Consider the following 9,471-nt stretch of genomic DNA (forward strand, 5'->3'; position numbering starts at 1 on the left):
AGTGCGTTGCTGCTTTGCTTCTCAGATCAGGCTCTATTTTCTCGTGGTAGCTCACCCACTGGATATGGTATATGGGATGAAACAGAACGGCATGTAGCCCTTGAAAGAAGAGCAGCTGTAGATGAAAATGTCCTAGCTACATTCACACATACTGCTGTAGCAGCTGAGAGCTGAACTACCTCAGCCAGGATGGCTGAACCCTTGGCTAAGTATCTCCACTGCTGTCTTTGCCAAGTACCTGGCCCTCAGCATTTGATCAGGTCAGCTGCCTACTGTTTGGTTGGAAAAAGGAGATGCAGCTTTTGAATTAAATTGGTTATTAATAATCAACTTGCATGTGTTTTGCTCCATTTGCTGCCTTGTCTTTGTGGCATATTTTTTTCAGAGGAAAATATGTTTTGGCTGTTGCTTCAAGCTGTGGTTGATCATATGACACAATTAAGTCCCTTATAAGATTGCAGCCCTTCATTTAGCACACAGTGCAAACCAGCTCGAAGACAGATCATATTGCAGGCTTGCAATTTTCTCTATGCTTTAGTACAACAACCCTCTTTTTATGTGATTTGCTCCAGGGCTTGACAGCACTGGATTATAGAAGTTTGCACACGTTATCACTTAACAAAAGTGTTAGTTTCGAGCTGTGTAAACAAAAGAGAGTGCCAGTTTCCACATTGGCAGCCAATTTATTTATCTCTATTGACTTGTTTCTCACTGGAGACTTAAGATAGCTCCCCATGTGCTCTATTTTTCAAGTTGGGAATGTTAAAGCAGACCACAGAAATGCTAATACCTAATGAACAGAAAGAAGAGAGGAATCAAAACAGTTGATAATAATTTGAAGTATTGATGTACTGTGAGCTTCCTAAATATTCATGAATTACTAATCTTTAAAACTGAATAGTGTTAATCATGGAATCATAGTATGGTTTGGGTTGGAAGGGACTTTAAAGATCATCTGACTCCAACCCCCTGCCATGGGCAGGAACACCTTCCACTAGACCAGGTTGCTCAAAGCCCCGTCTGACCTGGCCTTGAATGCTGCCAGGGATGGGGCAGCCACAGCTTCTCTCGGCAACCTGTTCTATTTTTTACTAGCCACAGACGATATAAAATTCCAACACAGCATACCAATGGATTTGGGAGGTGACAGTACTTCCTTCCTTGGGGTGTGACCAAACAAGCTCACAGCCCTGATATCCATCTCCACCAAAGAAACCTACCTGGAAGTGTTGCCAGCAGGACACACAGTGCAGCAGTCATCAGGGGCCATGCTTGTCTGCAGAAGTCAGGCTTGAGATCTACCTTCCTGTTACATTGCCTCGGGCAAGGCAGTTGTTCTACTTTTTGGCCTGTGGTCTCAAGAAGCCATACTGGTATTGGGCACTGGTTTACCAACAGACCCATGAGTCTTGTTCCCTTTTAACAACAGCTTGGGTTTGAAGCAGCAGTGGAGCTGAGAAGTGGGCACAGGAGTGTATCTATGACCCATGCATAGCCTCATGTCACCGGTTCTTGGGACATGGATAACCTATGGTAACAAAAACCACATGAACGTGAATGCAGCTGGTTTTGCAGTGGCTCAGCGTATGCACATCAGCTTTGTTTCTTTTTTCCAGCCTGTTCTGTTTATTCCTATTCAGAAGAAAAGCTGTCATGAAGCAAGAAAGGCCAAACTAGTTTGATGCATTACTAAACACAGAGAAAACAGTTTGCTTTATGAAACAGTGGATGGATTTTCTGCACAAACACATATTTTATCTTCATTGCACCCAGCCATGTGATTGCAATGAAACTGAGAAGGTGTTTACCTGAAACAGAATATATGTTCCTTTTAGAACTTCTTGGTATTTTGCTTTTTGTCTGAGGTTTACATTTTAAGCAGGAAAAACAAGTTATCCTGTGAATACTGCATATGACAAGATGCTCTGTTTTTTACTGCACTGAGCAGCGATTCAAACATTTGGCTTAATTCTGTATTCAGTTCTTCCTTTCTGTGTGCAACTGAGTAACGCAGCAGAGCCTGTGGCTCACTTGAGCATTCATGATATGAAGATGGCACTTTGCCGCTCCACAAGAGGACCAAGTCCACTTATCATCAGGGAGCATTCAGATGAAATACTGCTGAGAGACAAGGTTGTGCTTACACACTTTGAGGAGAGCCCTGGCTTTCATCTAGGTTATTTTTAAGGCTTCTTTAAAACCTCACAAATATTCCAAAGAGCTCCTTGTTTTTAAAAGGTTTTGCTGCAGAAGATGGAGAGAATTTTGGAGTAGAGCACTGGCAACCCATTCCCCTGCACAGCTACTAAACTGAATGGAACCATGTTTGCTAGCTGGTTCTGTGAATGTGGCCACCAGATGTGGTCAGATCCATCAGAGACCACTGTTACAGACTAGTAGACCTTGATACAACACTCACATGTCTTTATCTGAACTTTACTCATTGCTAGAGGAGGTGTGACTTGTAATTACCTGACTGGGAGCTCTTCGGTGTGCTCCTCCGGGGTGGACTCAGGATCAGTACCTAGGGAGGAATGGGTGCTTCTGGATCCAAAGCTCATTCCATTGCTAAGAATGTGGTTTGGTTTTGAAAGCTGGTGACATGGGTTATATTATTTTATAGGAAATTATATAAAAAGCCTCAGTGAATGACCATGTAGGAAGGGAAAGGGGTAACAAAGTCAATCAAACTGGTGTCAGTCACTCACGCTCATTCTCTCCTGGAGTTTTTATTCCTTCTCATGAGAGCCATTGCTGTGTGTGGCCAGGCCCTCCTGCCAGGACAACTTTGGTGATGTGAAGGATCAGGAAAGCCAGGTATCAGACTCCTGTCCAGTCTTGTAGGTCCTCTCGACTGTTGATGATGAACTGGCTTTTGGACTGAGCTCACAGAAACTTCAGGAGTCAGCTGTTTCTTGGATCCCGGCCTCCAGCTCCTGCAGCAAATAGTGCTTTCCTCAGTGTTTACCGATATGATGGCTCTTCATCCTGTCTATGGCCAGCATGAAGACCTTTCTTCTCACCCTCATTCTTTTGTTTCTTCTGGAGCTTTCACACAAGTAGACATTTCCTTTCATATTTTACTCTGATCAGTCTTTGCATTTTCCTAACAGGTAACTTAAATATCATGAGGTGGTTAAAAAAATGTAAGAGACATAGTATCTCTTTGTTCAATCCCAAACACCTGGGCCTGGGAGCACATCTCTCTGGCTGAGAATGTCAATGCTATATTGGTCATTATTATACTAATTATATTATGTTTATAATATATTATTATATTTGATCATAATCATCATGCCTTGGGCAATATGATCTAGTGTGAGGTGTCCCTGCCCATGGCAGTGGGGTTGGAACTAGATGATCTTAAGGTGCTTTCCAACCCTAACTATTCTGTGATTCTATGATTCTGCACCCTCCTGTGACTGCATGCACGCTGTCTGAGTTTTTGCAATGAAAACATAATGGTATGTATCTGGCAGCCTGGATCATGCATCTTAGTTCAGCAGATGCCAATAATGGTTGTAGCTGAATATTAGATATTATTAAGAAGAAAATATAAAATAAGGCTGTTAAATAGCATATGTTGGCGGGTAGAAAATGTCTTCCAGATGCTTGGAAGCATGATATTTGGAGTGAGAGATACATGCTTTGATAAAACTATTGCAGCATTGCTGCCAGCTCAATGTAGGTATTTCAAAACAAAAGGATTTGGAAACCCTTATGAGGGAGAGAGAAAAAACATCCCAGTGTCTTTGCTAGCTTTCAGCAACACCAACACTCTTGAGTAGTAAAGGTTGGCGTAGACGCTCCTAGTCTATAGCACAATACCTGTCATAGCTCAGATTCGCTGGCCAACACAACCTGGAGCACTGAGATTTGCTGCGTGATAAGGTCAGGATCACTGTGGCAGTTTAAGCCGTGAATGCTCCCTACAGTTTGGTACTTGGTCAAGAAATTTCGGATGAAGCAGATAAATAGGTCTAATTTTTTTCATGGTGCTGGCACCTCAATTGACTTTGTCTGGCCTAAGAGGGGCCTGTGACTGCACATGACTTTGAAGGGGATGGCAAGGGCACTTTACATCGGTGCTTCAGAACCTGCCCCTAAAACCTGTCAGCTAAAATCTTGCTGGTGTTGCAATAGGGATATCTCCCCCTTGCCCTCCCTCCATCTCCCTGAGGTCATCCCCACGAGAAGGGATGGGCAAGCACCATCACCCATGGTGGGCAGCTCCTGTGGAGGACCTGCAAGTGCCAAGGGACCAGCACAGGTCAGCACTGGGAAACCCCACCTGTGGGGTGGAGGCAGGTGAAGAGGGACTTGCCCGTGCCCAGCAAAGAAGAAACCTGACTCCCGGGAGCTGCATCCCACAACCACAGCACCACCAGCGCTCTAAAAGAAAATAGAAGGGAAAGAAAAAAGCCAGTAAAGAAAAGGTCTGCTCCTTCATGCCTAAGACACTGCAGAGGTAAGAAAGCTGCATTCAGAGAAAAAATAATTAAATAAGCCTTGGGTTAATAGTGGGGGTATCTGATCATTTGTGTCATGTGCAGAAAGCTCACTGACTTTACTGACAGGATTCCCAGCTGGTCCCAATCACAGGATTTGTGATCACATCTGTGTGCCCTTTGTGGCCTCGCAGCCCTCCAGTGTGGGATCACAGCATCCTTCTGCCAGGTCCCAGCAGCAGTTTCACTGCACTCTTGGTTGCTCACTTTGGATACAGAATCGCTATTTTCCCTGCCAGCAGCAGCTTTCTCATTGCTGGTATTTCAGCTCTTGTAATTGGTATTTAGTATTTTCAGTGGGATTTACAAATAGCGACTCCCCAAAGAAGTGTAATAGATATTAGCTATTCCCTCAAGGCAAACAGGGCTGCAAAGGTTTGGGATGATCAGACTGTGGGTTCGGTAGGAGCAGTTAGGAGGCTTACTGAAGTGCTGCATCTGAATCTCTGTTCTTTGAACATAAATGCTATATCAGAGTGTACAGTGCTAGGGACTTACCTGAACAGTGGCTTCTTGTCTGCTTATGGATGAGTGAATTTTGCTCCAGCTGCCCCAGTACTTGGACAGGGAGGGATACAGGTGCCTCCACAGATTTCTGGTGTTAGCTGAGATGCTAGAAAAGGTACCCCACCTGCTCACCCACTGCTATTTGAGAGCAGTATATATCTCACATAGGTGCAATCCACTATCCTGATGCCTCTGAGGGTGTCTTGGTTACTGTGGCGTGTCAGAGGTGTCACTGCACCCTTCTGATTGAGCACCTGAGCCTCATCAGGGGCTCTGCACAGCAATGCCAGGGACTGGGGCTTCTTCTGCTTTTCTGGAAGAGCTGGAGCTGGGACCAGAATGCAGTTGCAGGTTTCTAATCATGAAGAGACTGAAAAGGAGACAAGCAGGTCCCCAGACCTGCTTGCAGACCCCTTTGCAATTCAGACACTCAGTAAAGCTTTACCTTTTCTCCCAGGCTCTTCCAAGCATCCTATTTGGTTGCTCTTGAGCCAGTTCCACTTGGAAATCATCCCTAGCTGATAGTCAGCTGGTAGCACTGTGTGCTGCTGGCAGCTATTGCTGCCTCTGATTACACTGCTGAGAAACATTTGTAAGCAGCATCCTACGTATCCTCTTGCGTATGCTGGACTGTAATGATCTGTAACAACAAGGTCAGTGCATGTGACCCAACTGACTAATCTGCCAATAGCACTTAATGACCTCCTTGTAAATGTACCTCAGTATAATGCTTTTAAGGTTTCCAGCTTGGGAGTGTCTAACTCTGTGCTTTCTGTGTTTGTGCTGCCCTCTATCTCAGCTGGGATTTTGTATCTTAGATGCTCTTACTCATTGATTCCCTCAAACTTCACCTTACTGCAGCATCCCCAATCACTGGTGGGTGGCTGTAAATGCTGCCTGGGCCAAGTCCAGCAACCATGAAGGGAGGTAATCAAAGGAGAGGGTGTCCTCAAATTGAAGATGTGTTGAGCACTCAGCAGGAAAGCTTGTGGGTTAAAGCAAGTGGTGTGCTTAATCCCTGCCCTGGGATTAAGATGAGCTTTTCTGACCAGGAAAAGTGGCTGTGATCAGGCCAAGAGATCTAGCAGTGGAAAACAGAAACATGGGTGAAGGAAGCCAGCTCTCCCCTGTTGCAATCCAGAACACACGGCTGTGTTTCTTGCTGACCTGAGAGGATAGGGATTAGTGCAGTGGGGCATGAGGCAGAGTATCAGGTTTGCCACCCTGCTCCTTGGCTGTTCCCACTCGCTGGCTCGGCCTCAGTACTCCCATGACCAATTACAGATTGCAGCACTCCTACAGCCCTCTCAACCCCAGCTCCCAAGAAGCAGCAATTTCTGCCTTCAACAGGGGCAACTTGCTGCCAATCGTGTTATATCTTGACTCTTAAAGATGCAGAATCTTTTGCCAGCCTCTGCATTTCACTCTCCTCTGGCTGGGGAAGGTTAGCAGGCCTCCAGTCTTCCCTAAGTCAATCCCTGGCCAGTGCAATGCAGTGAGTATTCTCTGTCAGTTCAACTAACTTATCCTGTGCAGTTTCTATGTATTTTTCACCAGACCCACTATGGGATGGGACATGTCCCAGTAGCTGCTTGAAACAAAGTCATGTTTGACCATGTCTTAATGTTTCCACTCCATCACGGGAAGCTGTTTTGCTGGCTTATTGCTTGGATGGCTTTGTGACTGCCCAGAGGTTTCACAGTTAAATCCCAGCCTTGCCTGACAGTGACGGTGGATCCCAGCAGGAGCTGAGATGGCCACTGCACCAAAAGAGGCAGAAAATACTATTGGTCTGGAGGAAATCCGCGTGGAGAGACAAGAACCCCCAAAAGGTGGGTTTTTATTGACAGGACTAGGAATTTGGGTCCTCATTTAGCTGAGCTAGAGAGAGGGTCCCCAGTCCTGGCACTCTAGCTACCTAAAACCTCTGTATGTGGAAACAAAAGTACCAGCTCTGTACTGCTCTTCTCTCACCACAGCTACCAGGCTGGTGGCTGCTACATATGGTGGTGGGAAGAGCTGGCTGGCTTGGCTTTTCTCAGGCCTCTGCTTTGTGCAAACATCTTATTATGTTGGTAATTCAAGTATTCTTTTATTTTTAGCACATAAATAAATGTATTCTACTTCAAAAGGATTTTTAAGTGAAAAAAAAATGTAGAAAACCATTAAAAAGGCCTGAATTTGCAAAAAATAAAGAATTTTCTCTGTTCCATTACATAGGTAACTTTGATGAGTTTGAGATGACTGACTTGGGAGATAAATGGCTTGACAGAAAAATTTACACAGTGTTAACTTTACCTAAATAAGAGCTTAAAAGCATACATATACTGAAAGGTTTCTGCCAGGTCTGTTTATAAAGCCACCCCAGCCCTGATCTTGAGATGCTTTTGTTTGCTCCTGAAATGGAGTGGAAAAGTCAGGAGTAAAGGCTTAGGAGACAAAACTGAGCCCAGAGCTCCCAGCTGTGGTTTCTTGCAGGGCTTTGGGACTGGGGCACCCCCTGGCTCACACTGCCCATGGTGGGAGTGGGCCCATACCCCAGGGGTGCAGAAGAAGTGAGCCTTACGGCAGTTTGGGCAGGGGAAAGGAATGGACAGTCTAAGCCATGGGTTTCCAAAGCATCTGGAGTAATTCAGTACAAGGATGTCCTTCAGGCCCATGCCTTCTTCCCTGCAACCCCCTGATGTGTCCAGCCACCAATTTGCCCAGGGGCTGGTAAATGGACACACCACTAGTAGATGTTTCCAGCCTTTTTCCTGGTGCGGACCCACAGTAACATGGAAAATGTTGACATTTCATAAAAGAGAGGTAGAATTTGACTGCTGACATGGGATATTTTTTTTTTGTCTCTATCTTCCTTTCCCTTTGATGTTCAGGACAGAAAACATTTACAGTAGAAGAAGCTGTGGAAACCATTGGATTTGGGAGGTTCCACATTTTGCTTTTCCTGATCATGGGGAGCACTGGGGTAGGTATCTGCAGCCATCTGCACTGGCCCAAAAAACACTTTCCTCATTTTCCTTATTATGTGCAGTAACAACCATAAGCACCATATTGCAGCCCATATTTTTCACACATACCTACTCAAGCAGAATTTTTGCTGTTGTCATCTTTGCTCAAAATAGATCTTGGCCACAACTGACATTGCTATTTCAGGGCAAAGCTGAGCAAGGTGGCTTAGAGCATCCTGACCTGTCCCACCAGGCAGCACTTAAGGGACACATCTCCAGGAGCACCTGAGGGTTAGGTTCAGCCTCCCAACAGCAATTTTCATGCCATCCCGAGGATACCCAAACCCTGTACAATCTGGCTGCTGTCCTCTTACTCTTGGCTATACGAAAACCTTCCTTACTGGCAGGGCCTTGACAGGTAGGTCTGATTTGTGACCAGAGGCAAAAGCCTGAGGCCAGGCTGGCGTAAAGATGCAATGGGGCCACATCCATGAGAATCACTTCAGCTGAGATATAAAAGCCTCTAGCTATGTGTAAATGATAGGCTCATTTCTTAACTGAAGCCAGCTGCTGGGGCGAACAGCCAATGGAGCAATGAAGTTTTTAATAAAAAACAGCTTTAAGAGGTCATCTTTGTGCTAGATGCCTGAATTCATAGCTAAGTACCTAACCAAGCAGCTTGGTTTCCAGGGGTAGTTGAAGGTCTTCCACTAGCACAGATGCGTAAGAGTGCCTTATGGAAAGGATGAGTCTTTCCAGTCTTCCTGGTTACACAGTGTACCTAGATACCTGCTTTTCAAGTGCTTATGTCTTTCCAGATTAGGCACAGGATTCAGACCACTATGGAGGCACCTTGGCTTCACAGGGCTGTTTCAACATGACGGAACTGCCATGGCTGCAGGATTGGTAGGATTGAGGGACTTTACCCTGTGGGCTTCCCTTCTTGCTAACTTGCACATTTGTTCCCAAAGGTGGCTGAAGCCATGGAGATCATGCTAATAGCTGTTGTGTCCCCTCACATCCGATGTGAATGGCAGCTTCAAGACTGGCAGGTGGCTTTAGTGACAACGGTGAGTGACTTGTGTTCCCCTCATGCAGGTCATCCACCATGTGGTCACTGTCAGGGCACTGCCATGGGCTTTGTAAAGTGCATTTCCCAGGGGACCAAATAAATTCCTGGGGTCTCCTCTCAGGGACTAGAACTGTAGAAAACCAGAAAGCGAGCTGATGTGAGCACACATCCATGCCCAGAACTGTCATGTCAAAACAAGCCCACACTTCCATATTGGAGTCCTTGCCACCCAACCCCCATCTCTGAGGGCTGAAGCAGTGAGTGCCAGCTTGGAGGAAGTCAACCCCTGATAGCCACCTCGCTCATGGTTCTGGGCACTGCAGTTCATCCTGCTGCTCAGAGAGAGCATTCATCTCGCCTGCAGTTCTAAGAGCAGAGCTGACTGGTGCTGCCGGGATTGGGCCCTCCACAGCTGTGTTTCAATTCCCTTTAG

Source organism: Psittacula echo (assembly GCF_963264785.1).
Source record: "Psittacula echo genome assembly, chromosome: 1".
Taxonomy (NCBI): domain Eukaryota; kingdom Metazoa; phylum Chordata; class Aves; order Psittaciformes; family Psittacidae; genus Psittacula; species Psittacula echo.